General features: G+C 44.5%; 1 protein-coding gene across 4 annotated transcripts in view; it reads left to right on the forward strand.

Moving 5' to 3' along the window:
• The first annotated feature begins 948 nt into the window (after positions 1 to 948).
• LOC138364293 (leukocyte elastase inhibitor-like) overlaps positions 949 to 26,856 on the forward strand; it is a 77,828-nt gene continuing 51,920 nt past the window's right edge. For 2 of the 4 annotated variants that reach the window (XM_069323883.1, XM_069323882.1), the window contains exon 1: positions 954 to 1,199. The gene's annotated coding sequence lies outside the window, so the exon portion shown is untranslated. Of the gene's footprint in view, positions 1,200 to 26,856 lie in introns of all 4 variants that reach the window. The other 2 variants (XM_069323884.1, XM_069323885.1) reach the window with 2 other exon arrangements.

Consider the following 26,856-nt stretch of genomic DNA (forward strand, 5'->3'; position numbering starts at 1 on the left):
GGGTCCTGTGACAAGAGTTACTGTGGGAGGAGTTACTGTGGGAGGAGTTACTGGGGAAGGGGTTACAGTGGGAGAGGTTACTGTGGAAGAAGTTACTGGGGGAGGAGTTACTAGAGGAGTTACTGTGGGAGGAGTTACTAGAGGAATTACTGTGGGAGGAGTTACTGTGGGAGAAGTTATAGTGGGAGGGGTTACTGTGGAAGAAGTTACTGTGGGAGGAGTTACTGTGGGAGGAGTTACTGTGGGAGGAGTTACTGCGGGAGGGGTTACTGTGGAAGAAGGTACTGTGGGAGGAGTTACTCAAGGAGTTACTGTGGGAGGAGTTACTATGGGAGGAGTTACTGTAGGAGGAGTTACTGTGGGAGGAATTACTGTGGGAGGAGTTACAGTTGGAGGGGGTTACTGTGAAAGAAGTTACTGTGGGAGGAGTTACTGTGGGAAGAGTTACTGTGGGAGGGGTTACTGTGGGAGGAGTTACTGTGGGAGGGGTTACTGTGGGAGGAGTTACTGTGGGAGAAGTTACTGTGGGAGAAGTTACTGTGGGAGGAGTTACTATGGGAGGAGTTACTGTAGGAGGAGTTACTGTGGGAGGAATTACGGTGGGAGAAGTTACTGAAGGAGTTACTGTGGGAGGAGTTACAATTGGAGGGGTTACTGTGGAAGGAATTACTGTGGGAGGACTTACTGTGGGAGGAGTTACTGAACGAGTTACTGTGGGAGGAGTTACAGTTGGAGGGGTTACTGTGGGAGGAATTACTGTGGGAGGAGTTACTGAAGGAGTTACTGTGAGAGGAGTTACAGTGGGAGGGGTTACTGTGGGAGGAATTACTGTGAGAGGAGTTACAGTGGGAGGGGTTACTGTTGGAGTTGTTACTGTGGGAGGAGTTACAGTGGGAGGAGCCAGAGGGAGGTGAGAGAACATATAAAGGGAGACTAGGAAAGTTTGAGGCAGGTCTGAGGCGACTACCGTGTGGACACCTTCACTGCTGGTGCTGCTTCAGGTGTGTCTCAGTGTTCCTCACCTCTGCCACTGCTTCAGGTGTGTCTCAGTGTTCCTCACCTCGGCCGCTGCTTCACGTGTGTCTCAGTGTTCCTCACCTCGGCCGCTGCTTCACGTGTGTCTCAGTGTTCCTCATCTCGGCCGCTGCTTCACGTGTGTCTCAGTGTTCCTCACCTCGGCCCATCACATCAACTGAGAGGTAATATTGCCTGCAGTGTATACACTCACTGTTCATTGTTCGTAGCCAGAGCCACCTCACCGCTCGGTAATCGTAGCCAGAGCCACCTCACCGCTCAGTGATCGTAGCCAGAGCCACCTCATCGCCCAGTGATCGTAGCCAGAGCCACCTCACTGCTCAGTGATCGTAGCCAGAGCCACCTCACTGCTCAGTGATCGTAGCCAGAGTCACCTCACCGCTCGGTAATCGTAGCCAGAGCCACCTCACCGCTCAGTGATAGTAGCCAGAGCCACCTCACCGCCCAGTGATCGTAGCCAGAGCCACCTCACTGCTCAGTGATCGTAGCCAGAGCCACCTCATCGCCCAGTGATCGTAGCCAGAGCCACCTCACTGCTCAGTGATCGTAGCCAGAGCCACCTCACTGCTCAGTGATCGTAGCCAGAGCCACCTCACCGCTCGGTAATCGTAGCCAGAGCCCCCTCACCGCTCAGTGATCGTAGCCAGAGCCACCTCACCGCCCAGTGATCGTAGCCAGAGCCACCTCACTGCTCAGTGATCGTAGCCAGAGCCACCTCACTGCCCAGTGATCGTAGCCAGAGCCACCTCACTGCTCAGTGATCGTAGCCAGAGCCACCTCACCGCCCAGTGATCGTAGCCAGAGCCACCTCACCGCCCAGTGATCGTAGCCAGAGCCACCTCACCGCTCAGTGATCGTAGCCAGAGCCACCTCACTGCTCAGTTATAGTAAAGAGAGCCACCTCACCGCCCAGTGATCGTAGCCAGAGCCACCTCACCGCTCGGTGATTGTAGCCAGAGCCACCTCACCGCTCAGTGATCGTAGCCAGAGCCACATCACAGCTCAGTGATCGTAGCCAGAGCCACCTCACTGCTCAGTGATCGTAGCCAGAGCCACCTCACTGCTCAGTTATAGTAAAGAGAGCCACCTCACCGCCCAGTGATCGTAGCCAGAGCCACCCCTGGAAACACAAACCGTAACTGACCCTATTTTCCGCTTGTTACAACTTGTAATAAAGTTGTTACATCTTGGCTTAACGTGTTTTTGACGTATTAGAACGTTGTTACAACTTGTTATATTGGTTCTTATAACTGGTTAGGAGGTGTTATATCTTGTTCGAACGTTGTAGCAACGTCGTAGTTTCGCTGTGTGTTTGGCGGGACCTCACCGCTCGGTGATCGTAGCCAGAGCCACCTCACCGCTCGGTGATCGTAGCCAGAGCCACCTCACCGCTCGGTGATCGTAGCCAGAGCCACCTCACCGCTCGGTGATCGTAGCCAGAGCCACCTCACCACTCGGTGATCGTAGCCAGAGCCACCTCACCACTCGGTGATCGTAGCCAGAGCCACCTCACCACTCGGTGATCGTAGCCAGAGCTACCTACTGTGTAAGGGGACGGGATATGACAGTGTAAAGGAACAAGATAGGTTAGTGTAAGGTGACAGGGTAGGACAATGTAAGATGATAGAGGAGCACACTGTAAGGTGAAAGGATAGTACCAAGCAAGGTGACAGTATAGGACAGTGTAGGCAGGCCACGGCAGGTGTCAGCCCACCAGGGTCCAGGTGGAGGGGGGGGAGAGAACAGGCAGGCCGCGACAGGTGTCAGCCCACCAGGGTCCAGGTGGTGGTGGTGGTGGTGGGGGGAGACAACAGGCAGGCCGCGACAGGTGTCAGCCCACCAGGGTCCAGGTGGTGGTGGTGGTGGTGGGGGGAGACAACAGGCAGGCCGCGACAGGTGTCAGCCCACCAGGGTCCAGGTGGTGGTGGTGGTGGTGGGGGGAGACAACAGGCAGGCCGCGGCAGGTGTCAGCCCACCAGGGTCCAGGTGGTGGTGGTGGGGGGGGGGGGGAGACAACAGGCAGGCCGCGGCAGGTGTCAGCCCACCAGGGTCCAGGTGGTGGTGGTGGGGGGGGGAAACAACAGGCAGGCCGCGGCAGGTGTCAGCCCACCAGGGTCCAGGTGGTGGTGGTGGGGGGGGGGGGGGGGAGACAACAGGCAGGCCGCGGCAGGTGTCAGCCTACCAGAGACGGGAGGTGGTGGTGGGGGTCATCATAGCGGGGAACCCCCAAGAGGCGGCAAGTCTCGCGTCATCGGGGCGTCCCGCCAATGCAAAGTTTTCCCATTATATTTTTTGTGTTTTCTTTGCACAGAGTTTATGTCCAAGTGTAGCAACTGCTGGTTCTCATAGTTGGGGTCCAGCTGTAGCAACTGCTGGTTCTCATAGTTGGGGTCCAGCTGTAGCAACTGCTGGTTCTCATAGTTGGGGTCCAGCTGTAGCAACTGCTGGTTCTCATAGTTGGGGTCCAGCTGTAGCAACTGCTGGTTCTCATAGTTGGGGTCCAGCTGTAGCAACTGCTGGTTCTCATGGTTGGGGTCCAAGTGTAGCAACTGCTGGTTCTCATAGTTGGGGTCCATGCTGTAGCAACTGCTGGTTTTCATAGTTGGGGTCCATGCTGTAGCAACTGCTGGTTTTCATAGTTGGGGTCCATGCTGTAGCAACTGCTGGTTTTCATAGTTGGGGTCCAGCTGTAGCAACTGCTGGTTCTCATAGTTGGGGTCCAGCTGTTGCAACTGCTGGTTCTCATGGTTGGGGTCCAATTGTAGCAACTGCTGGTTCTCATAGTTGGGGTCCAGCTGTAGCTACTGCTGGTTCTCATAGTTGGGGTCCAGCTGTAGCTACTGCTGGTTCTCATGGTTGGGGTCCAAGTGTAGCAACTGCTGGTTTTCATAGTTGGGGTCCAGCTGTAGCAACTGCTGGTTCTCATAGTTGGGGTCCAGCTGTTGCAACTGCTGGTTCTCATGGTTGGGGTCCAATTGTAGCAACTGCTGGTTCTCATAGTTGGGGTCCAGCTGTAGCAACTGCTGGTTCTCATAGTTGGGGTCCAGCTGTAGCTACTGCTGGTTCTCAAATTTTGAGTCCAGTAGTAACTCCTGGTTTTCATAATGCAGTGTACATTTCCCCATCTGTATTGTCACGTTGAGGTTCTGGCTAATCTTGTTTCAATTTGAATAGAACCCAGTTCATTAAAAAAAGTTGGTGACACCCATACCTCAAGCGTCAAATGTGTGTTTGAATATATATAAATAAATATATAAATGTCGTACCTAGTAGCCAGAACGCACTTCTCAGCCTACTATGTATGGAGAGATTTGCCTAAAAGGCCAAGTTTTCATGAATTAATATATTTTCTCTAATTTTTTTCTTATGAAATGATAAAGCTACCCATTTCATTATGTATGAGGTCAATTTTTTTTTATTAGAATTAAAATTAACGTACATATATGACCGAACCTAACCAACCCTACCTAACCTAACCTAACCAATCTTTATAGGTTAGGTTAGGTTAGGTAGCCGAAAATGTTAGGTTAGGTTAGGTTAGGTAGGTTAGGTAGTCGAAAAACAATTAATTCATGAAAACTTGGCTTATTAGGCAAATCGGGCCTTGCATAGTAGGCTGAGAAGTGCGTTCTGGCTACTAGGTACGACATAAATAAATATATATATATATATATATATATATATATATATATATATATATATATATATATATATATATATATATATATATATATATATATACATATATATATATATTATTAAATATGACCGAAAAAGTAAGATTAATAATTCTAACACGAATTTTCTCAATCTTTCGTACATTTCTTTTCACTGTTGGAGGTAATTCAAAAATCAATTCTCCAAAATTCATTTTTATTTCTAGTCTGATGCAACACTTGAGCGCGTTTCGTAAAACTTATTACATTTTCAAAGACTTTACACATACACAACTGAATAGAACTTACATATCTCCGATTTGTTTATATCTACATTTGAGTGAGGTGGATGGGGTGAGGTGGTATTTAATAGGGCATGAATTTCATCAACACAAGACAGAACACGAAACAATGGGTATTGAAATGGAAGTGATTGTAGAAAGCCTATTGGTCCATATTTCTTGATGCTTCTATATTGGAGCGGAGTCTTGAGGTGGGTAGAATATAGTTGTGCATTAATTGACTGTTGATTGCTGGTGTTGACTTCTTAATGTGCAGTGCCTCGCAAACGTCAAGTCGTCTGCTATTGCTGTATCTATCGATGATTTCTGTGTTGTTTACTAGGATTTCTCTGGCGATGGTTTGGTTGTGGGAAGAGATTATATGTTCCTTAATGGAGCCCTGTTGCTTATGCATCGTTAAACGCCTAGAAAGAGATGTTGTTGTCTTGCCTATATACTGGGTTATTTGGAGCTTACAGTCCCCAAGTGGGCATTTGAAGGCATAGACGACGTTGGTCTCTTTTAAAGCGTTCTGCTTTGTGTCTGGAGAGTTTCTCATGAGTTGGCTGGCCGTTTTTCTGGTTTTATAGTAAATCGTCAGTTGTATCCTCTGATTTTTGTCTGTAGGGATAACGTTTCTATTAACAACATCTTTCAGGACCCTTTCCTCCGTTTTATGAATTGTGGAAAAGAAGTTCCTGGAAAATAGTCTAATAGGGGGTATAGGTGTTGTGTTAGTTGTCTCTTCAGAGGTTGCATGGCGTTTCACTTTCCTTCTTATGATGTCTTCGACGTAACCATTGGAGAAGCCGTTGTTGACTAGGACCTGCCTTACCCTACAGAGTTCTTCGTCGACTTGCTTCCATTCTGAGCTGTGGCTGAGAGCACGGTCGACATATGTGTTAACAACACTCCTCTTGTACCTGTCTGGGCAGTCGCTGTTGGCATTTAGGCACATTCCTATGTTCGTTTCCTTAGTGTAGACTGCAGTGTGGAAACCTCCGCTCTTTTCCATGACTGTTACATCTAGAAAGGGCAGCTTCCCATCCTTTTCCATCTCGTAAGTGAAACGCAGCACGGAACTCTGCTCAAATGCCTCCTTCAGCTCCTGCAGATGTCTGACATCAGGTACCTGTGTAAAAATGTCGTCAACATACCTGCAGTATATGGCCGGTTTCAAGTTCATGTCGACTAAGACTTTTTGCTCGATTTGCTACCATCGAGCAAAAAGTCTTAGTCGACATATATATATATATATATATATATATATATATATATATATATATATATATATATATATATATATATATATATATATATATATATATATATATATATATATATATGACAATGTCAGACCACAGAGGAAAAATGAAACAGGAAATTTCCTTAAGTAATTTCGTATATTAAATACATCTTCAGAAGGTCATACATCGGAAGGAAGGTTGACCTTCTGAAGATGTATTTAATATACGAAAGTACTTAAGGAAATTTCCTGTTTCATTTTTCCTCCGTGGTCTGACATTGTCACATTCTTAATCACGTGTTTATTTTCGTGATACACACACACACACATATATATATATATATATATATATATATATATATATATATATATATATATATATATATATATATATATATATATATATATATATATATGTCGTACCTAGCAGTCAGAACGCACTTCTCAGCCTACTATGCAAGGCCCGATTTGCCTAATAAGCCAAGTTTTCATGAACTATTTGTTATTCGACTACCTAACCTAACCTAACCTAACTTTTTCGGCTACCTAACCTAACCTAACCTATAAAGATAGGTTAGGTTAGGTTAGGTAGGGTTGGTTAGGTTCGGTCATATATCTACGTCAATTTTAACTCCAATAAAAAAAAATTGACCTCATACATAATGAAATGGGTAGCTTTTTCATTTCATAAGCAAAAAATTAGAGAAAATTTATTAATTCATGAAAACTTGGCTTATTAGGCAAATCGGGCCTTGCATAGTTGGCTGAGAAGTGCGTTCTGGCTATTAGGTAAGACATATATATATATATATATATATATATATATATATATATATATATATATATATATATATATATATATATATATATATACATATATATATATATATATATATATATATATATATATATATATATATATATATATATTGTCGGGGTTTATCGGTGAGCGACCGTATAAGTACTTAATCCTGGCAAGGTCGCCAATGTCGGGGTTCACCTCATTAAGAGAGGGGCGAGTAACAGTATACTCAAGGTCACTCACCGTAGCCCTGCGGGTCTTCACTCTAATCCTCGCGGCGCTACTGTACGCCAGGAGCGTATCCCAGTCAATCCCAACAGGCCTCTGATCGAGAATGAGTGGGAACACAGCTCGTACTCTCTACAGCTTGTGTGCCCGCCCCGGCACAGGGCTCTACTACTAACCACAAGGTCGCCAACTGGTGTTTCCGGTGTCCAGTAACACGTCAGTGGTTTTGTTGAATTGTGGTAACAGTGGCAAGAGCACACTCAATATGTCTGATATCAGGCAGGTATTTACTTCTATCACTATCTGCTTTCAGGTATTATATAGCCACAAGAAATATGGAAGGGATAATATAAACACCAATGTCCTTTATATTTTACTTAAAACTCATTCAAAGACATCACAAGATTATATCAATAAGCAGACAGCTGTTTCAGGCGGAAGTTGCTCGTTCCCACATATAATCTTGAACTCGCTAAGGCGGCAACGCTCCCCCTCACGTCAATGTCAAAATCAGCTGGGCGACTACCACCGCGCGAATGTTACTTTATCTGTTTGCTTGTGGCGTGATGCGCCTGTTTCTTTAAGTTCTCAAAGATCACTAGAAGTTCAAACACACAATATTTGCGACAATAGTACGTAAATACTTCGCTGCACTGATCTTGAGCTCAATCAAACATCTCTATATTAATAGACACAATAACTCACTATCATGGTATAACATACTGTCCTTCATTTAATGATAACGTATGCAAGTATATATGACTGAAGTTCTCAGTAATTCCTTTCATGGGCGATAACACAATTAATCACTGCACACATGAATGATTATTCAATACACAAGCATAGACTTATATATATATATATATATATGGATGAATCATAGACATCAATAATGGTAATAACACAGTTACTAGGCACATAGCCTAACTCCAAATACTGGCATATTTATATATATATTCTCTTACTAAATGATCATATTAAAGTCTCATGAAAGACATTATCAACACAGTAAATTCATCAATTACTCCGGGTGCCTGCACACACCAATAATTATCATAAATACTGTGAAGACTCTATGTAGCCCCACTGCACACTTGTGCCTTACTGTGACATAGGTGAGCCTTGCTCACGACATACAAAATACTCTGGCTAAATAATATAGCTGACTAAAGGGGAATTGGGAGGGAAACTAGAATCACCTACTTCCACCTATCCTCCGGTGAGAGTTGAGTTGTAGCTCCTGGTCCTGGCTCCTGCCTTGTGTAGGGAACGCCCCCACACACACTCTGTCGTGTCCTCCAGGAACTCAATCAACGTCCCACCATAAGCGCGTTGTCTCCGTGCCTTTTCACTGCAGGTCCGTGCTCCTCCTCGACTTCTTGTAGGGTTGGAGTCGGTCTCCCGGCCGTCAACTTCTCCTCCCAGCTACGGCTGCCTGCCTACGTCTCGGCTGCAGTCGTTCGGATTCCCAATTAGTGTCTTCTTCACTGCTTACCAGTGGATTGGCCCAGCCGCTACGTCGTCACTGTGAAGCTATCAGACGTCCCAGGCGATACTGCCTAGACTCCACCTGCACAGCACCCGATCCTGGAGCACTTGATGCTCAATATTCCGTCAATTCCCTCTTCGGTCCACACATGGAATGAAGGAAGACCTCTGGCGTACTTGCAGACTACGGGTGACGCGTAAGATCCACGGGAGTGGCGTATTACTGTCAGATTGACAGGATCAACCTTCACACATCCGCCCACCTTGACGTGTCGTGTCAGACTGATCGCGCCGCCGTGGCGCTCTGACCGGACCCCCCTTCCTTCGTGACGTCACATTCGCCATGGGATGTTTTCATTGGCTCCCTTTGCCACATCGCTGTCGGTGACCAATCTGGTGTCACTGACGTCACACAGTTTTGGCGGTAAAACAGAAGAGCCAGCGCCATTTTGGCTTCCTAAAGGGCCTAAACCACAGGCCAAAATACTCTTCTTTTACAAATTTCTCGCCACTTCGAGAACACTACATTCTCCCACATATATCAAACTGATGCCTGCGACGTAGAGAACGCTCGGGTAAAGTGGACATGACTCTTACAGCAGGCATGGGAGAAACATAAAGGGGGGAACACCGTCACATACCCCTCCCCTTAAAATAAGAGTCATGTCTGGTTAGTGTATACGGGACAGGGCATCCGCAACCACGTTGTTCTTCCCCCTGATGTGCTTGATGTCCAGCCGGTATTCTTGCAGTAGCAACGCCCACCTCGTCAGACGTTGGTTGGAGTTCCTCATTTTGTACAAAAAGGTGAGAGGGTTGTGATCTGTGAACACCAGAACAGGTCTCGCCCCTCCTCCCACGTACACATCGAAGTGCTTCAGGGCCATAACTAGCGCCAATGCCTCTTTCTCAACGGTACTATAGGCCCGCTGGTATTTCACAAACTTCTTAGAGTAGAAAGCTACTGGCCTATGTATCTCACTCCTCTCTTGAGCCAACATGGCCCCTATCCCAACGTCGCTGGCGTCTATGTACAGGATGAATCCGGCTGAGAAATCTGGGGATATTAATACCGGGGCCTCCGTCAACAGTTTCTTGGTCTTCCCAAAAGACTCTTGGCAGGCCTCTCCCCATCTCCATCGCACATTCTTGGAGAGTAGCTCGGTCAGGGGATGCGCTACCGTGGAAAAATTCCTGCAGAACCCATGATAGTACCCTATCATCCCGAGATACCTTAACAACTCTTTACGCATTCTGGGCACGGGGTATTTTTTAATGGCTGACACTTTGTGATCTACAGGGGTTACTTCACCTTGGCCAATGACGAAGCCAAGGTACTCTAAGTGGGCCTTCTCAAACTTGCTCTTGGCTAAATTTACAGTCAAGTTAGCCTCCTCTAGCCTTCTAAACAATTCCTTGAGTCTCTCCAGGTGCGTCTTCCAATCGTCGGCGTACACGACGATGTCATCGATGTATACTGTGCAGCCTTCGGCACCCCTTAGCAACTCATTCATCATGCGCTGGAAACAGCTACCGCTGTTTTTCATTCCAAAGGATAACACCTTGTATTGGTACAGCCCGTCAGGAGTTGCGAAAGCTGATATTTTCCTGGCCTCAGGAGTCAAAGAGATCTGGTAGTACCCCTTGAGCAGATCGACCTTGGATACGTACCTTGCACTGCCCACCTGGTCGATGCAATCGCTCACTCTTGGCATGGGGTGAGAATCTGCCACTGTGATGGAGTTCACCCTCCTGTAGTCTGTACAAAAGCGGGAGGTACCATCGCTTTTCTTCACCAACAAGCATGTGGAACTTCACTCACTTTTACTGGGCTCCGCTAGGTCGTTCTCAAGGAGATACTCCACCTCCTTCCTCATCAGCTCTCGCTTCTCCGGGCTCACCCTATACGCGCTCTGCTTGACGGGCCTGGCGTCCCTCACCTCCACCTCGTGCGTTACACTCTTGTGTCGTCGGGGCATGTCGGTAAAGAGAGAGGCATTCTCCCTCAGTAGGTTCGTCAGGACCGCGCTCTGTTGCCCTTCCAGGTGTAGTAGCTTGTCCTCGATCTTCGCCAGACTCTCCGTGTTGGTGAGACGGGTGCCGTCCGCCCTGGACCACTTTCCTTCCTCCACTGGAAGTTCCTGGTCCACCTGCATGCACAAAATCGTCTTCTGCTGGGGATCTCGGGTCACCGTCCCGTCCTGCACGGCGGCTCCTCCTTCCACAGGGAAGAAAGGCTTCAGGCGGTCTACATGACACACCTGTTTCTTGCGGGGTCTATCCGGCTTCCCGATTTCATACGATACAGGACCCAACCGCCGTAGCACCTGGTATGGTCCCTTGAACCGCGACTCGGTCACCCTACTCTTACCCGGCAGCAATACCATCACCTGGGACCCAACCTGGAACTCCCTCAGCGTAGCTCTCTTGTCGTACCACTCCGACATCTTACGCTGCACCTCCTTCAGATGTTTCCCAGCTAGTTCCTTTGCTAGAGTGAGACGCTCCTTGAACTTTTGAACATATTCATTGAGCGTCCCCATGGTCACTCCCGGTGTCCATTGTTCCTTCAGCATGGACAGAGGACTTTGCACCTCGTGTCCATACACCAGCTGGAAAGGTGAGAAACCTAACGATTCTACCACTGCGTTACATATGGCAAACAACGCAGGGTATACTGCCTCATCCCACTCAGCCCCCTGTTCTGCGCAGAACACTCTCAGAACGGTCTTCAAGGTGGAGTGAAACCTTTCGATCGCCCCTTGCGACTGCGGTCGGTAAGGCGACGACCGAATCTGAGTCACTCCCCAACCTGTCACCGTCTGTCGGAACCACTTAGACTGGAATATACTTCCACAGTCTGTCTGAATTTCTCTGGGCTTCCCCACCCAAGAGAAAAATCGTTGTAGTTGCCCGGCTACTCCTTTCGACGTCAAACGTCGCATCGGGACGGCTTCTGGAAATCTGGTGGACGCACACATGATCGTCATCAGGTAGGTATTCCCTCGTTTCGTCCTTGGCAACGGACTCACCCCGTCGACCAACAGACGCTCGAATGCAGGCCCAAACGCCGGAACAGGGACCAACGGGGCCTTCGGTATCGCAGGTTGGCTCTTCCCTGCCCTCTGGCACGGTAAGCACGTCTTACAATAACGCCTCACGTCGGCGTCCATACCTGGCCAGTAGAAATGATCCCTGATCTTTAGCAGCGTCTTGGTCACCCCCAGGTGACCTGCAGAGTCCACAGAATGCGATATGTCTAACACTGCCGCTCTGCACTGGGCCGGCAACACTACCTGGTGCCTCGTACCTACAGACTCTTCTCTGGCCTCCATCCTCACAGGCCTCCACTGTCTCATCAGCATGCCATCCTGCATGTAAAAATGAGTGGCCCTCTCAGGACCAACACGTCCTCCTTTGGCCTCACGAATTAATTCGGGGAACTCCATTTGCTGCAACTCTCTATGACGAGTGCGGTCTACCCCTAGAGAACTGGTGAGGGTCACCTGCAACTCACCATTCGGGCTGCCTTCGCCCTCCGCTCGTTCTCCGGGTCCATGAAGAGGTGATCGATTCCCAGGCTGTCGGACGCCTCCTCAGCCCCATCAGATCCACACCCTCCGTGTCCTTCGCGCTGTCTCGGCATCACAGCACAAACCGGGAACGCCACCGTGGCGATTCCTTTCTCGTCCCCACAGGCGTCTAACACTCCGCCCATCTCCTTATAGTGCTCTAGGCACTCCTCGCCCTTCACGAGATTCGGGAGGACATATCCTCCACATGCGTCATTTCCCAAGATGACTTGTGCCTCCATCTTGGGCATTGATGCACAGACCCCTAGCACTAGGGTCTGGCAGCCATAATCAGAATTCAGAGTCACCTGGTGTAGGGGCAGCCTCACTGGGCCTCCCACAGTGGTCACCCTTGCCACCCCCACACTGGTACTCTCGTAACCCTCAGGGAACAGGGTTTCGCTCACCAGGGTAAAATCTGCCCCAGTGTCTCTTAATATCTTTACCGGGATGGGGTCTGCGTCCCCCATCCTTACGGTTCCCTCACACACGAATGGGTGAACTCTTTTCTCCCCACTCAGTACGGGTTCATCCCGCACCCTCTCGGCCATCTGGTCCTCGACCCTCACGAAAGCAACGTTCCCCCGCTGCTTAGGGCGTTTGCATTCCCGCGCGACGTGTCCGAATATTCCGCAATTGTAGCAGCGGATCTTCCTCGTCGGAGACCATCCACCACCGCTCGCCCTGGCACTGCCTCCAGAGGCCGTCGCTCCGTGTGTCTTCCTCGCACCATCTGTCGACTCCTTCGTCGCAGCAACAGCTCCTGAGCTCTCAGCTTGGGACTTCTTTACCGGCTCCACAGCACTCTTCGATCCTCTGTTGTCCCCACTTGAGAGGTGGGACCTGGGAGAACTCGCTCCTGTCCTCCATCCGTCCGTCCTCCTATAATTTCTACCATTTCCGGAGTATACGGGCGGTCGGTGCTGTCCCTCTCTGCGTGGGCGTAAGGCTTCTTCCAGCATGTCGGCTCTGTCGGCTGCGGCCCTCAGGTCCTTTATATCCGCCTCCTTTACTCTCACCCTGATCTCAGGAGAGAGCACGGACATAAACTTCTCCATGACCATAAGCCTCTTGACCTCCTCAGCCGACCTCGCTCCTTCGGACTCCAGCACTTAAGGAACTTTCTCTCCATATCCCTCGCCGTCTCCGCATAAGATTTTCCTGGTGAACGGGTACATTCCCTGAATCTCTTCCTGTAACATTCTGGCGTGAGCTTGAAAGAATGGAGCACAGCTCTCTTTACAGCATCGTAGTTGGTGCACTCTTGGAGGTTGAGCATATTGTAGGCTTCACGAGCTTCACCGGTGAGCCTACCCTGAACCAGCTCCGCCCACTCCACCCTCGGCCACTTCTTCAAAGTAGCAACCCTTTCGAAATGGTCGAAGAAACCTTCAGCTTCATTTGGTACAAAGACCGGCAAATCTCTCTCCCTCACTCGGCGGTCCTCCTGCTGTGGCAGAGCAGGGGGAGCTAGCCCTAGCTCAGCTCGCTTCAGCTCCACATCCTTGTTAGCTTCTATCTCCTGCTGTTTCAGCCTAGCTTCTCGCTCGTGCTCCTCTCGTCTTAGCTGTGCTTCTCGCTCTTGTTTTTCCCTGTGCAGCTGTGCTTCTCGCTCTTCTTTGCGCAGCTGTGCCTCTCGCTCTTCTTTGCGCTGCTGTGCCTCTGCTTCTCGCTCTTCTTTGCGCTGCTGTGCCTCTGCTTCTCACTCTTCTTTGCATTGCTGTGCCTCTCGCTCTTCTTTGCGCTGCTGTGCATCTCACTCTTCTTTGCGCTGCTGTGCTTCCAGCTGCAGCTTCATTATCTCCAGCTTAACGCTGTGCCTGCTGCCGCTGGATCCTCTGCTGCTCCCACCAATGCTCAGATGTTCTCCCATACTGGCAGGTGTTTGTGGCCGTTCCTCCCCCAAAGCTTCATCTCGTGCTCTGAGCTGTGCCATGATCTCCAGTCTTCTCTCTCCCACTCTGGAAGATCTCAGCTTTATCCCAAAATGGTCTGCTATTGACTGTAACTGTGCCTTGGTGCACTCCTCCAGCACCTGCTCATGTCTAGTGTCAATGAACATTGTTACTTTATCATCCTCCATCTCGTGCTATGAGTGATAACCTGCACCTGATACCTAATACCACTGCCAAGTACCACAACTGCAACCTTTATCTCGATCGTGATCCTGGCAAGGTCGCCAATGTCGGGGTTCACCTCATTAAGAGAGGGGCGAGTAACAGTATACTCAAGGTCACTCACCGTAGCCCTGCGGGTCTTCACTCTAATCCTCGCGGCGCCACTGTACGCCAGGAGAGTATCCCAGTCAATCCCAACCGGCCTCTAATCGAGAATGAGTGGGAACACAGCTCGTACTCTCTACAGCTTGTGTGCCCGCCCCGGCACAGCGCTCTACTACTAATCACAAGGTCGCCAACTGGTGTTTCCGGTGTCCAGTAACACGTCAGTGGTTTTGTTGAATTGTGGTAACAGTGGCAAGAGCACACTCAATATGTCTGATATCAGGCAGGTATTTACTTCTATCACTATCTGCTTTCAGGTATTATATAGCCACAACAAATATGGAGGGGATGATATAAACACCAATGTCCTGTGTATTTTACTTAAAACTCATTCAAAGACATCACAAGATTATATCAATAAGCAAACAGCTGTTTCTGGCGGAAGTCACTCGTTCCCACATATAATCATGAACTCGCCAAGGCGGCAACGTTCCCCCTCACGTCAATGTCAAAATCAGCTGGGCGACTACCACCGCGCGAATGTTACTTTATCTGTTTGCTTGTGGCGTGACGCGCCTGTTTCTTTAAGTTCTCAAAGATCACTAGAAGTTCGAACACACAATATTTGCGACAATAACACGTAAATGCTTCACTCACTGATCTTGAGCTCAATCAAACATCTCTATATTAATAGACACAATAACTCACTATCATGGTATAACATACTGCCCTTCATTTAATGATAATGTACGCAAGTATATATCACTGTAGTTCTCAGTAATTCCTTTTGTGGGCGATAACACAATTAATCACTGCACACATGAATGATTATTCAATACACAAGCATAGACTTTAATATATATATATATATATATATATATATATATATATATATATATATATATGGATGAGTCATAGACATCAATAATGGTAATAACACAGTTACTAGGCACATAGCCTAACTCCAAATACTGGCATATTTATATATATATTCTCTTACTAAATGATCATATTAAAGTCTCATGAAAGACATTATCAACACAGTAAATTCATCAATTACTCCGGGTGCCTGCACACACCAATAATTATCATAAATACTGTGAAGACTCTATGTAGCCCCACTGCACACTTGTGCCTTACTGTGACATAGGTGAGCCTTGCTCACGACATACAAAATACTCTGGCTAAATAATATAGCTGACTAAAGGGGAATTGGGAGGGAAACAAGAATCACCTACTTCCACCTATCCTCCAGTGAGAGTTGAGTTGTAGCTCCTGGTCCTGGCTCCTGCCTCGTGTAGGGAACGCCCCCACACACACTCTGTCGTGTCCTCCAGGAACTCAATCAACGTCCCACCATAAGCGCGTCGTCTCCGTGCCTTTTCACTGCAGGTCCGTGCTCCTCCTCGACTTCTTGTAGGGTTGGAGTCGGTCTCCCGGCCGTCAACTTCTCCTCCCAGCTACGGCTGCCTGCCTACGTCTCGGCTGCAGTCGTTCGGATTCCCGATTAGTGTCTTCTTCACTGCTTCCCAGTGGATTGGCCCAGCCGCTACATCGTCACTGTGAACCTATCAGACGTCCCAGACGATACTGCCTAGACTCCACCTGCACAGCACCCGATCCTGGAGCACTTGATGCTCAATATTCCGTCAATTCCCTCTTCGGTCCACACATGGAATGAAGGAAGACCTCTGGCGTACTTGCAGACTACGGGTGACGCGTAAGATCCACGGGAGTGGCGTATTACTGTCAGATTGACAGGATCAACCTTCACACATCCGCCCACCTTGACGTGTCGTGTCAGACTGATCGCGCCGCCGTGGCGCTCTGACCGGACCCCCCTTCCTTCGTGATGTCACATTCGCCATGGGAGGTTTTCATTGGCTCCCTGTGCCACATCGCTGTCGGTGACCAATCTGGTGTCACTGACGTCACACAGTTTTGGCGGCAAAACAGAAGAGCCAGCGCCATATTGGCTTCCTAAAGGGCCTAAACCACAGGCCAAAATACTCTTCTTTTACAAATTTCTCGCCACTTCGAGAACACTACATTCTCCCACATATATCAAACTGATGCCTGCGACGTAGAAAACGCTCGGGTAAAGTGGACATGACTCTTACAGCAGGCGTGGGAGAAATATAAAGGGGGGGGAACACCGTCACAATATATATATATGTCGTACCTAGTAGCCAGAACGCACTTCTCAGCCTACTATGCTGTGGTGTTTGTGTGTAGCTGAGGAAGTCTTGGTTGTAGGGTTGATGTAAAGTCATGACTTGGTTACTGACTTTAATACTTAATATGATTACATGACTAGTAGCTACCAAGCTTGGCGGGCGTCCTGTACGCTCTCTTGTTTACCTCCTCTCTCTCTCTGGCGTCTCAGCCGCCGCACATAGAAAACGGATGGTACCATTTTCTGTGAACATGACATCCCTCCTTTTCTTTAAAAAGAATGAATACAGGATGTCTACCATGCTTGTAGCACAAAGCAAAGTTATTGACACAAAGTAAGTTATTAACATATCAAGAGATACTGCATACATTTAACATTAATTAAGCACACAAAGAATTTAAACAACTTAATCTTTTCCACAAAGGATTTCAATGTTAAAAATACATATGCAATGTTAAACATGAAAGAAACTGTAATACAAAGTTACAAAATATTGAATGAGATATCTGCATTATTCAAACAATATTAAATTTAGTTTAGCACAATAAGTAAATACTTTTCATTACATAGGAACACAATTAATCATCAAATCGTGTAGGGCGTTTAACATGACGTTTAGGACGAGAGTCCTTAAATGCAATAACATCCCTTGATGAATTGTTTGTCGGGTTATAACTATTTTTTTCTTTTTCTTTTGCACGACTTTGCACTTCATCATTTTCTACACTAGTTGGAATCACTTTGAAATAAGCCATATTACGTGTTATACTATGATCTCTATTACTAGCTGTTACCATAGTTCCTTTTACACTAATCACTTTATATGGTTTTGTATCATACGGCATATCTAACTTTCCCTCTTTTTTCTTTTTAACGAGAACAGTGTCACCAACCTTTATGAACTGTTCCTTTGCACGTTGATCATGAGCAATTTTCATCTTGCCCTTGGCTAGTGCATCCTTCTGAGCGAGACGTTTATCCGTTACCTCGGCTGGCATGACAGGTAGTGCGATTCTCATAGGACGTCCAAATAAAAGTTCACCAGGCGACTTGCCCAGTGTTCCATGTGGTGTTGCACGGTAGTTCCTGAGAAAAGCATACATAGCTTGTTTCCAGGATCGTCCTTCGGCATGAGCACAGCGTACCGCTTTTATGAGAGGTTGCATGAATCTCTCAACTTCTCCATTTGCTTGAGGATGTAGTGGCATCACACGGCGGTGTTTGAATCCAATATGCTCAGCAAAGTTGACAAAGTCTTGTCCATTGAATGGCGGTCCATTGTCCGTCTTGACAACTTCAGGAATGCCAAAGTTTGAAAAGATCTTGTCAAGTTTCGGGATGACGGCCTTTGCAGATGTGGAATTGATGATTTCTACTTCTGGATAACGTGAGTGATCATCAATGACTACCATCAAGTACTCTCCAGTTGGTAGTGGTCCGCAGAAGTCCATCGATACTTCCGTCCATGGTGCAGCAGGTAGTGGTGAAGGTTGTAGAGGTGTTGGTCTTGAAGTATCCACTGCAGCTTGGCAAGGGACACAGGCATCATGCATATCCTTTGCTTGACGATCAATGCCAGGAAACCACACCTTTTCTCGTAGCAGCTGTTTCGTCCTAACAAGACCTTGGTGTCCTTGATGTGCAAGCTTCAGAGCACGTTGCTGGAGAACAGCTGGAATGACGATACGAGTACCTCGCAGCACAGTGTCGCGTTGTTGCGTAACACTTAATTCTGTCTGGATGCGTTCAAGTGCTTTGAATGCATCTTGGTCAACTCCTGAGGGTGGGATGCGTGGAAACTTTTTCTTAGTCAATGCATCCACTGTTGCTTACAGAGTTGGGTCCTCTAGGGTTGCAGTACGGATTTCATCAAGAGTAAGAGCCTTAGGGACTGCATCACAGGTTACAGAGTGTACATATTCCTCGGCAACTTGCTGATGCTTGGTGATGGTGAAACTGTTGGCAGGATGTCGACTGATGTAATCAGCGGGATTGCCTGTACCCGGCTTGTATTTCACCGTAAAGTTGTATGGTTGCAGACGAAGAGCCCATCTCTCAATGCGAGCTGGTGGTTTGGACTTTGGATTATTGAAGATGGTCTCCAACGGTTTGTGGTCAGTGACTATCGTGGTGAAGGGTGCACCAAGCAGATACACATTGAAGTGTTCACAGCCCCATACAAGAGCAAGAGCTTCCTTCTCTGTCTGACTGTATCGTTGCTCAACATCTGTGAGAGAACGGCTGGCGTAGGCAATTACTACACGGGAATCTGGTTGACCAGGTTTGTGTTGGGCTAAAACAGCACCTAAACCAACAGGACTAGCATCCACTGTTAACTCAGTGTCCATTGATGGATCAAAATACGCAGCAGTCGCATTCTCTACTAGTGCATCTTTCACAGCATCAAATGCATTTTGCTCGATATCGCTCCAGTACCATGATGCATTTTTCTTCAGGAGCTCAAGTAGAGGCTTCGTAATGGTACCAAAATCTGGAATGAAGCGAGAACAGTAGTTTGCCATTCCCAGAAAACTATGTACTTCAGTGGACGTTGAAGGAGGTGCAGCATTCTTGATATCTGCAACTTTCTTAGGATCTGGAGACAGACCTTTGTCACTAAGTACATGTACAAAGAATTCAATTTTATGTTGATTGAACTCACACTTTGCTCGGCTTAGCGTCAAATTCTTTTCTCGTAAGCGTTGCAATGTTGCACGAAGAGCTTTGTCGTGTTCAGCTTGGGTACGGCCATAATCAATGATGTCATCAGACATGTTGTCAGCATTAGGTATATCTTGCAATACCTGGCTGATGATGTGCTGGAATACCTCGGCAGCACTGTTAATACCAAAACTCAGGCGCTTGTACCTATACAGACCTCGATGTGCCGTGAACGTTGTGATGAAGCGACTCTCATCATCAAGTTCAAGCTGATGATAGCCCTTGTTTAAATCTAACTTGCTGAATACAGTTGCACCATTCAAGCGGTAGATCATATCATCTACAGTGGGTGTAGGATGGCGTTCACGCATTATTGCCTTGTTGGGAACACGCATGTCCACACAAATGCGTATCTCATCTGGATTCTTTGGCTTTGGTGGAGTGACAATTGGGCTTACCCATGGTGTTGGGCCTGTTACTGGTTCAATGATATCTAGTTCTATCAGCCTATCCAGTTCGGCATCGACTTTCTTGCGAGTATGGAATGGTTGTCGGCGATGTGGTTGGGCAACTGGAATTACATCTGGGTTGATATGCAGATGTACTTTGCTATCAGTATAACAACCTATGGATTTAAATCGATCAGAAAATTCAGCAACAATACCATCAACATTGTTTGCAGATTCCACTGCTACAGCATTAGAAAGCTGAAGTAGCCCCAATTTGGTTGAAGTCTTGTAACTGAGTAAAGACTCCTTTGCATTCCTAACAACATGGAATGTAGTAATGAGCATTGTATTCTTTGACTTAATCTCTGCAGTGAAAGTTCCAATCACTGGCAAGGCTACCTTTGAAGCATAGGCAGTGGCTTTGCCATTATAGTTTTCAAGCTTTGGGAACTGTTTTTTAAATTTTTCATAGTGGCACTCAGCAATGGTATCAATGTTTGATCCAGTGTCAATGAGAACTTTGAGACAAATACCAGCAATGTATACACATGTCTCTGGGTTGTTTGGAAGATCATTCCATTCTGTGATTGCTTGTACTCCATAAGTATAATCACATTCACTGTCATCTGAGATTGGTTGTAATGAAATGTTGTCTTGTATATTATTAACATTCTGGATATGAGGTGCAATATTGTGTTTACCACCTCGACCCCTATGACCTGATCCTCGTACAGTGCTTTTATTCATTGACTGTGGTTTCTTTAGTGCGGAACGACACATAGCACCAAAATGACCTAGTTTTCCACACTCATAGCACTTCTTACCTTGAGCAGGACAAACATTATCTTGGTGTGGGTAGTCTCCTCCACAATTGTAACATTTATTGTTGACACCCTCTGATGTGGGTCGTTGTGACTGCTTGAGTCTTGTTCCATGACCCCAGTTGTGATGTGGTTCTCGGCTCAATTTACTGTTAGGTTTGCCATGATATCTTCTTTGATCACGGTGTCCTCCCTGAACGTTACGTACCTCATCACTGTTAGTAACAGTGGCAGAACCGTTATTGGTACTGCACTCCATGACACGAGCATCACGTGCAGCATCTTCCATTCGACGAGCCATATCCAGTATCTTGGTAAGAGAACTTTCATCATCAACAAGTTCTAGAGCTCTTCGACGGAGACGTGTAGATGTGCATGTTTCAATTATTTGCTGTTTGATTTCTTTGTCAACATCAGCAAACTCACAATGGGCTGCTAAACCCTGCAGACGTGTGTGGTATTGATCCACGGTTTCATTAGAGAGTTGTTTTGCTCTCCTGAAATGCATAATTTCCATTGCAGTATTTTGCCTTGGTTTGAAATGCTCTGTTAGTTTGGCTTTGGCAGTGTCATAATCTTTGGCACCACCAGTGTCTTTCAGTGTGTCAAAGATGTCACAAACTCTATCACCTGCATAATGCAGTAGAAAGGCACGCTTTCTTTCAGCACTTTTGATGTCAGAAACTATCAACAAATTTTCAAACTTTTTAAGCCATTTGACCCACCTCTGTGACAGGTTTGTCTGGTCACAGTCAGGATCAAATGCAGGAAACTGAGGTATATTTGCCATTTTTACTGAATAAATGTAACTTATCACTTAAATGTTCCACAGAATATTAAACACTTACTGCACTGAATATGTTAGTCAAGAATTCACTGTAATTACTTTAATTTTGCAAAGCACACAAGCATTTTAATGCAAAAGTTCACAACAGTGCACAATATAGCAGCAACTGACTTCTTACCTAGCCCTTGTGTACATGTGTTGTTCCTACTCACAGCAGCAGCACAGCAGTTGGCACAGCAGTTGGTACAGCAGCAGTTGGTACAGCAGTTGGTACAGCAGTTGGTGCAGCAGTTGGTACAGCAGCAGTTGGTACAGCAGTTGGTACAGCAGTCAGTTCAGTGTGATGAATTTTGTAGCACGAAGCGTCGTTTCGTAACCAAAACATCAGGTTTTGTACACATCAAAGCGTCGTTTCGTACACAACGTCAGCAGATTCCTCAGTACAGTTTCTTCAGCACAGCTTGGGTAGCACACAGCTTGGGTAGCACACAGCATTGGTTAGCACACAGCATCGTTTAGCACACAGCATTGGTTAGCACACAGCATCGGTTAGCATACAGCATCGGGTATGGCGCTCACAGCTTCTCTTCCTCCTCCAGGCAGCATGCTTCTCCCTTGTGTTTGAAACTGAACAAATACCTGCGTTCACAGTTCATCCTCGTCGCCAATGTGGTGTTTGTGTGTTACTGAGGAAGTCTTGGTTGTAGGGTTGATGTAAAGTCATGACTTGGTTACTGACTTTAATACTTAATATGATTACATGACTAGTAGCTACCAAGCTTGGCGGGCGTCCTGTACACTCTCTTCTTTACCTCCTCTCTCTCTCTGGCGTCTCAGCCGCCGCACATAGAAAACGGATGGTACCATTTTCTGTGAACATGACATATGCAAGGCCCGATTTGCCTAATAAGCCAAGTTTTTCTGAATTAATATATTTTCTCTAATTTTTTTCTTATGAAAAGATAAAGCTACCCATTTCATTATGTATGAGGTCATTTTTTTTATTGCAGTTAAAATTAACGTAGATATATGACCGAACCTAACCAACCCTACCTAACCTAGTTAGGTAGGTTAGGTAGTCGAAAAAACATTATTTAATGAAAATTTGCCTTAGTAGGCAAATCGGGCCTTGCATAGTAGGCTGAGAAGTGCATTCTAGCTACTAGGTACGACATTATATATATATATATATATATATATATATATATACATATGTCGTACCTAGTAGCCAGAACGCACTTCTCGGCCTACTATGCAAGGTCCCATTTGCCTAATAGGCCGAGTGAATTTCTTTATTTTCAAAATATTTTTTCCAATTGGTTTATTTGAAACATTATTATTATATTATATTAAGAACATAAATTATTGACTTAGTTATGTTAGTTTATGCTAGGTTAAGATAGGTTAGGTAGGGTTCGGTCATATATCTACGTTAGTTTTAACTCAAATTAAAAAACCTTAGTTCATACATAATAAAATGAATAGCTTTATTATTTCATAAGAAAAAAAATAGAAAAATATATATATTCAGGAAAATTTGGTCTACTAGGCAAATTGAGCTTTGCATAGTAGGCCAAGTACTGCGTTCTGGCTACTAGGTACAACATATATATATATATATATATATATATATATATATATATATCATATATATATATATATATATATATATATATATATATATATATATATATATATATATCATATATATATATATATATATATATCATATATATATATATATATATCATATATATATATATATATATGTATGTCGTACCTAGTAGCCAGAACTCACTTCTCAGCCTACTATGCAAGGCCCAATTTGCCTAATAAGCCAAGTTTTCATGAATTAATGTTTTTTCGTCTACCTAACCTACCTAACCTAACCTATCCTAGCTTTTTTTGGCTACCTAACCTAACCTTACCTATATATATAGGTTAGGTTAGGTTAGGTAGGGTTGGTTAGGTTCGGTCATATATCTACGTTAATTTTAACTCCAATAAAAAAAAATTGACCTCATACATAGTGAAAAGGGTAGCTTTATCATTTCATAAGAAAAAAATTATAGTAAATATATTAATTCAGGAAAACTTGGCTTATTAGGCAAATCGGGCCTTGAATAGTAGGCTGAGAAGTGAGTTCTGGCTACTAGGTACGACATGTATATATATATATGTATCATATATATATATATATATATATATATATATATATATATATGTATATATATATTTATATTAGTATATTTTGGTAGCAGTCTTTCCTGTAGACATATATTATTAAATATGACCGAAAAAGTAAGATTAATAATTCTGACACGAATTTTCTCAATCTTTCGTACATTTCCTTTCACTGTTGGAGGTAATTCAAAAATCAATTCTCCAAAATTCATTTTTATTTCTAGTCTGACGCGACACTTGAGCGCGTTTCGTAAAACTTATTACATTTTCAAAGACTTTACACATACACAACTGAATAGAACTTACATATCTCCGATTTGTTTATATCTACATTTGAGTGAGGTGGATGGGGTGAGGTGGTATTTAATATGGTATTAATTTCATCAACACAAGACAGAACACGAAACAATGGGTATTGAAATGGAATTGATTGTAGAAAGCCTATTGGTCCATATTTCTTGATGCTTCTATATTGGAGCGGAGTCTTGAGGTGGGTAGAACATAGTTGTGCATTAATTGGCTGTTGATTGCTGATGTTGACTTCTTAATGTGCAGTGCCTCGCAAACGTCAAGCCTTTTGCTATCGCTGTATCTATCGATGAATTCTGTGTTGTTTAGTAGGATTTCTCTGGCGATGGTTTGGTTGTGGGAAGAGATTATATGTTCCTTAATGGAGCCCTGTTGCTTAAGCAACAGGGAATATATGCAAGACTTCTCAGTCTTGCAAGACGAATTCGTCTTGCATATATGCAAGACGAAACAATGGGTATTGAAATTCCATTTCAATACCGATTGTTTCGTGTTCTGTCTTGTGTTGATGAAATTAATACCCTATTAAATACCACCTCACCCCATCCACCTCACTCAGATGTAGATATAAACAAATCGGAGATATGTAAGTTCAATTCAGTTGTGTATGTGTAAAGTCTTTGAAAATGTAATAAGTTTTACGAAACGCGTTCAAGTGTCGCGTCAGACTAGAAATAAAAATGAATTTTGGAGAATTGATTTTTGAATTACCTCCAACAGTGAAAAGAAATGTACGAAAGATTGAGAAAATTTGTGTTAGAATTATTAATCTTACTTTTTCGGTCATATTTAATAATATATATATATATATATATATATATATATATATATATATATATATATATATATATATATATATATATATATATATATATATATATATATATATATACATATATATATATGTATATCTACATTTATTTATTCTAAATTTATATATTTATATATATCTACATTTAACTCCAATAAAAAAAAAATGACCTCATACATAATGAAATGGGTAGCTTTATCATTTCATAAGAAAAACCTTAGAGAAAATATATTAATTCAGGAAAACTTGGCTTATTAGGCAAATCGGGCCTTGCATAGTAGGCCGAGTACGACGTTCTGGCTACTAGGTACGACATATATATATATATATATATATATATATATATATATATATATATATATATATATATATATATATATATATATATATATATATATATATATATATATATATATGTCGTACCTAGTAGCCAGAACGCACTTCTCGGCCTACTATGCAAGGCCCGATTTGCCTAATAAGCCAAGTTTTCCTGAATTAATATATTTTCTCTAAATTTTTTCCTATGAAATGATAAAGCTACCTATTTCATTATATATGAGGTCAATTTTTTTTTATTGGAGTTAAAATTAACGTAGATATATGACCGAACCTAACCAACCCTACCTAACCTAACCTAACCTATCTTTATAGGTTAGGTTAGGTAGCCAAAAAAGTTAGGTTAGGTTAGGTTAGGTAGGTTAGGTAGTCGAAAAACAATTAATTTATGAAAACTTTGCTTATTAGGCAAATCGGGCCTTGCATAGTTAGTTGAGAAGTGCGTTCTGGCTTCTAGGTACGACACACACACACACATATATATATATATATATATATATATATATATATATATATATATATATATATATATATATATATATATATATATATATATTAGTATATTTTGGTAGCAGTCTTTCCTGTAGACATATATTATTAAATATGACCGAAAAAGTAAGATTAATAATTCTAACACGAATTTTCTCAATCTTTCGTACATTACGCTTCACTGTTGGAGGTAAATCAAAAATCACTTCTCCAAAATTCATTTTTATTTCTAGTCTGACGCGACACGGGCGCGTTTCGTAAAACTTATTACATTTTCAAAGACTTCACAAATACACAACTGATTAGAACTTACGTCTCTCTGATATTATATCTACATTTGAGTGAGGTGGGAAGGATGATGTGGCATTAACACAAGACAGAACAGGGGATATTAATAGGGTATTAAAAGTATCAACACAAGACAGAACAGAAAACAATGGGTATTGAATAGAAGTGTTTGTAGAAAGCCTATTGGTCCATATTTCTTGATGCTTCTATATTGGAGCGGAGTCTTGAGGTGGGTAGAATATAGTTGTGCAATAATTGGCTGTTGATTGCTGGTGTTGACTTCTTGATGTGTAGTGCCTCGCAAACGTCAAGCCGCCTGCTATCGCTGTATCTATCGATGATTTCTGTGTTGTTTACTAGGATTTCTCTGGCGATGGTTTGGTTATGGGAAGAGATTATATGTTCCTTAATGGAGCCCTGTTGCTTATGCATCGTTAAACGCCTAGAAAGAGATGTTGTTGTCTTGCCTATATACTGGGTTTTTTGGAGCTTACAGTCCCCAAGTGGGCATTTGAAGGCATAGACGACGTTAGTCTCTTTTAAAGCGTTCTGTTTTGTGTCTGGAGAGTTTCTCATGAGTAGGCTGGCCGTTTTTCTGGTTTTATAGTAAATCGTCAGTTGTATCCTCTGATTTTTGTCTGTAGGGATAACGTTTCTATTAACAATATCTTTCAGGACCCTTTCCTCCGTTTTATGAGCCGTGGAAAAGAAGTTCCTGTAAAATAGTCTAATAGGGGGTATAGGTGTTGTGTTAGTTGTCTCTTCAGAGGTTGCATGGCTTTTCACTTTCCTTCTTATGATGTCTTCGATGAAACCATTGGAGAAGCCGTTATTGACTAGAACCTGCCTTACCCTACAGAGTTCTTCGTCGACTTGCTTCCATTCTGAGCTGTGGCTGAGAGCACGGTCGACGTATGCGTTAACAACACTCCTCTTGTACCTGTCGGGGCAGTCGCTGTTGGCATTTAGGCACATTCCTATGTTTGTTTCCTTAGTGTAGACTGCAGTGTGGAAA

Source organism: Procambarus clarkii, chromosome 13 (assembly GCF_040958095.1).
Source record: "Procambarus clarkii isolate CNS0578487 chromosome 13, FALCON_Pclarkii_2.0, whole genome shotgun sequence".
Taxonomy (NCBI): domain Eukaryota; kingdom Metazoa; phylum Arthropoda; class Malacostraca; order Decapoda; family Cambaridae; genus Procambarus; species Procambarus clarkii.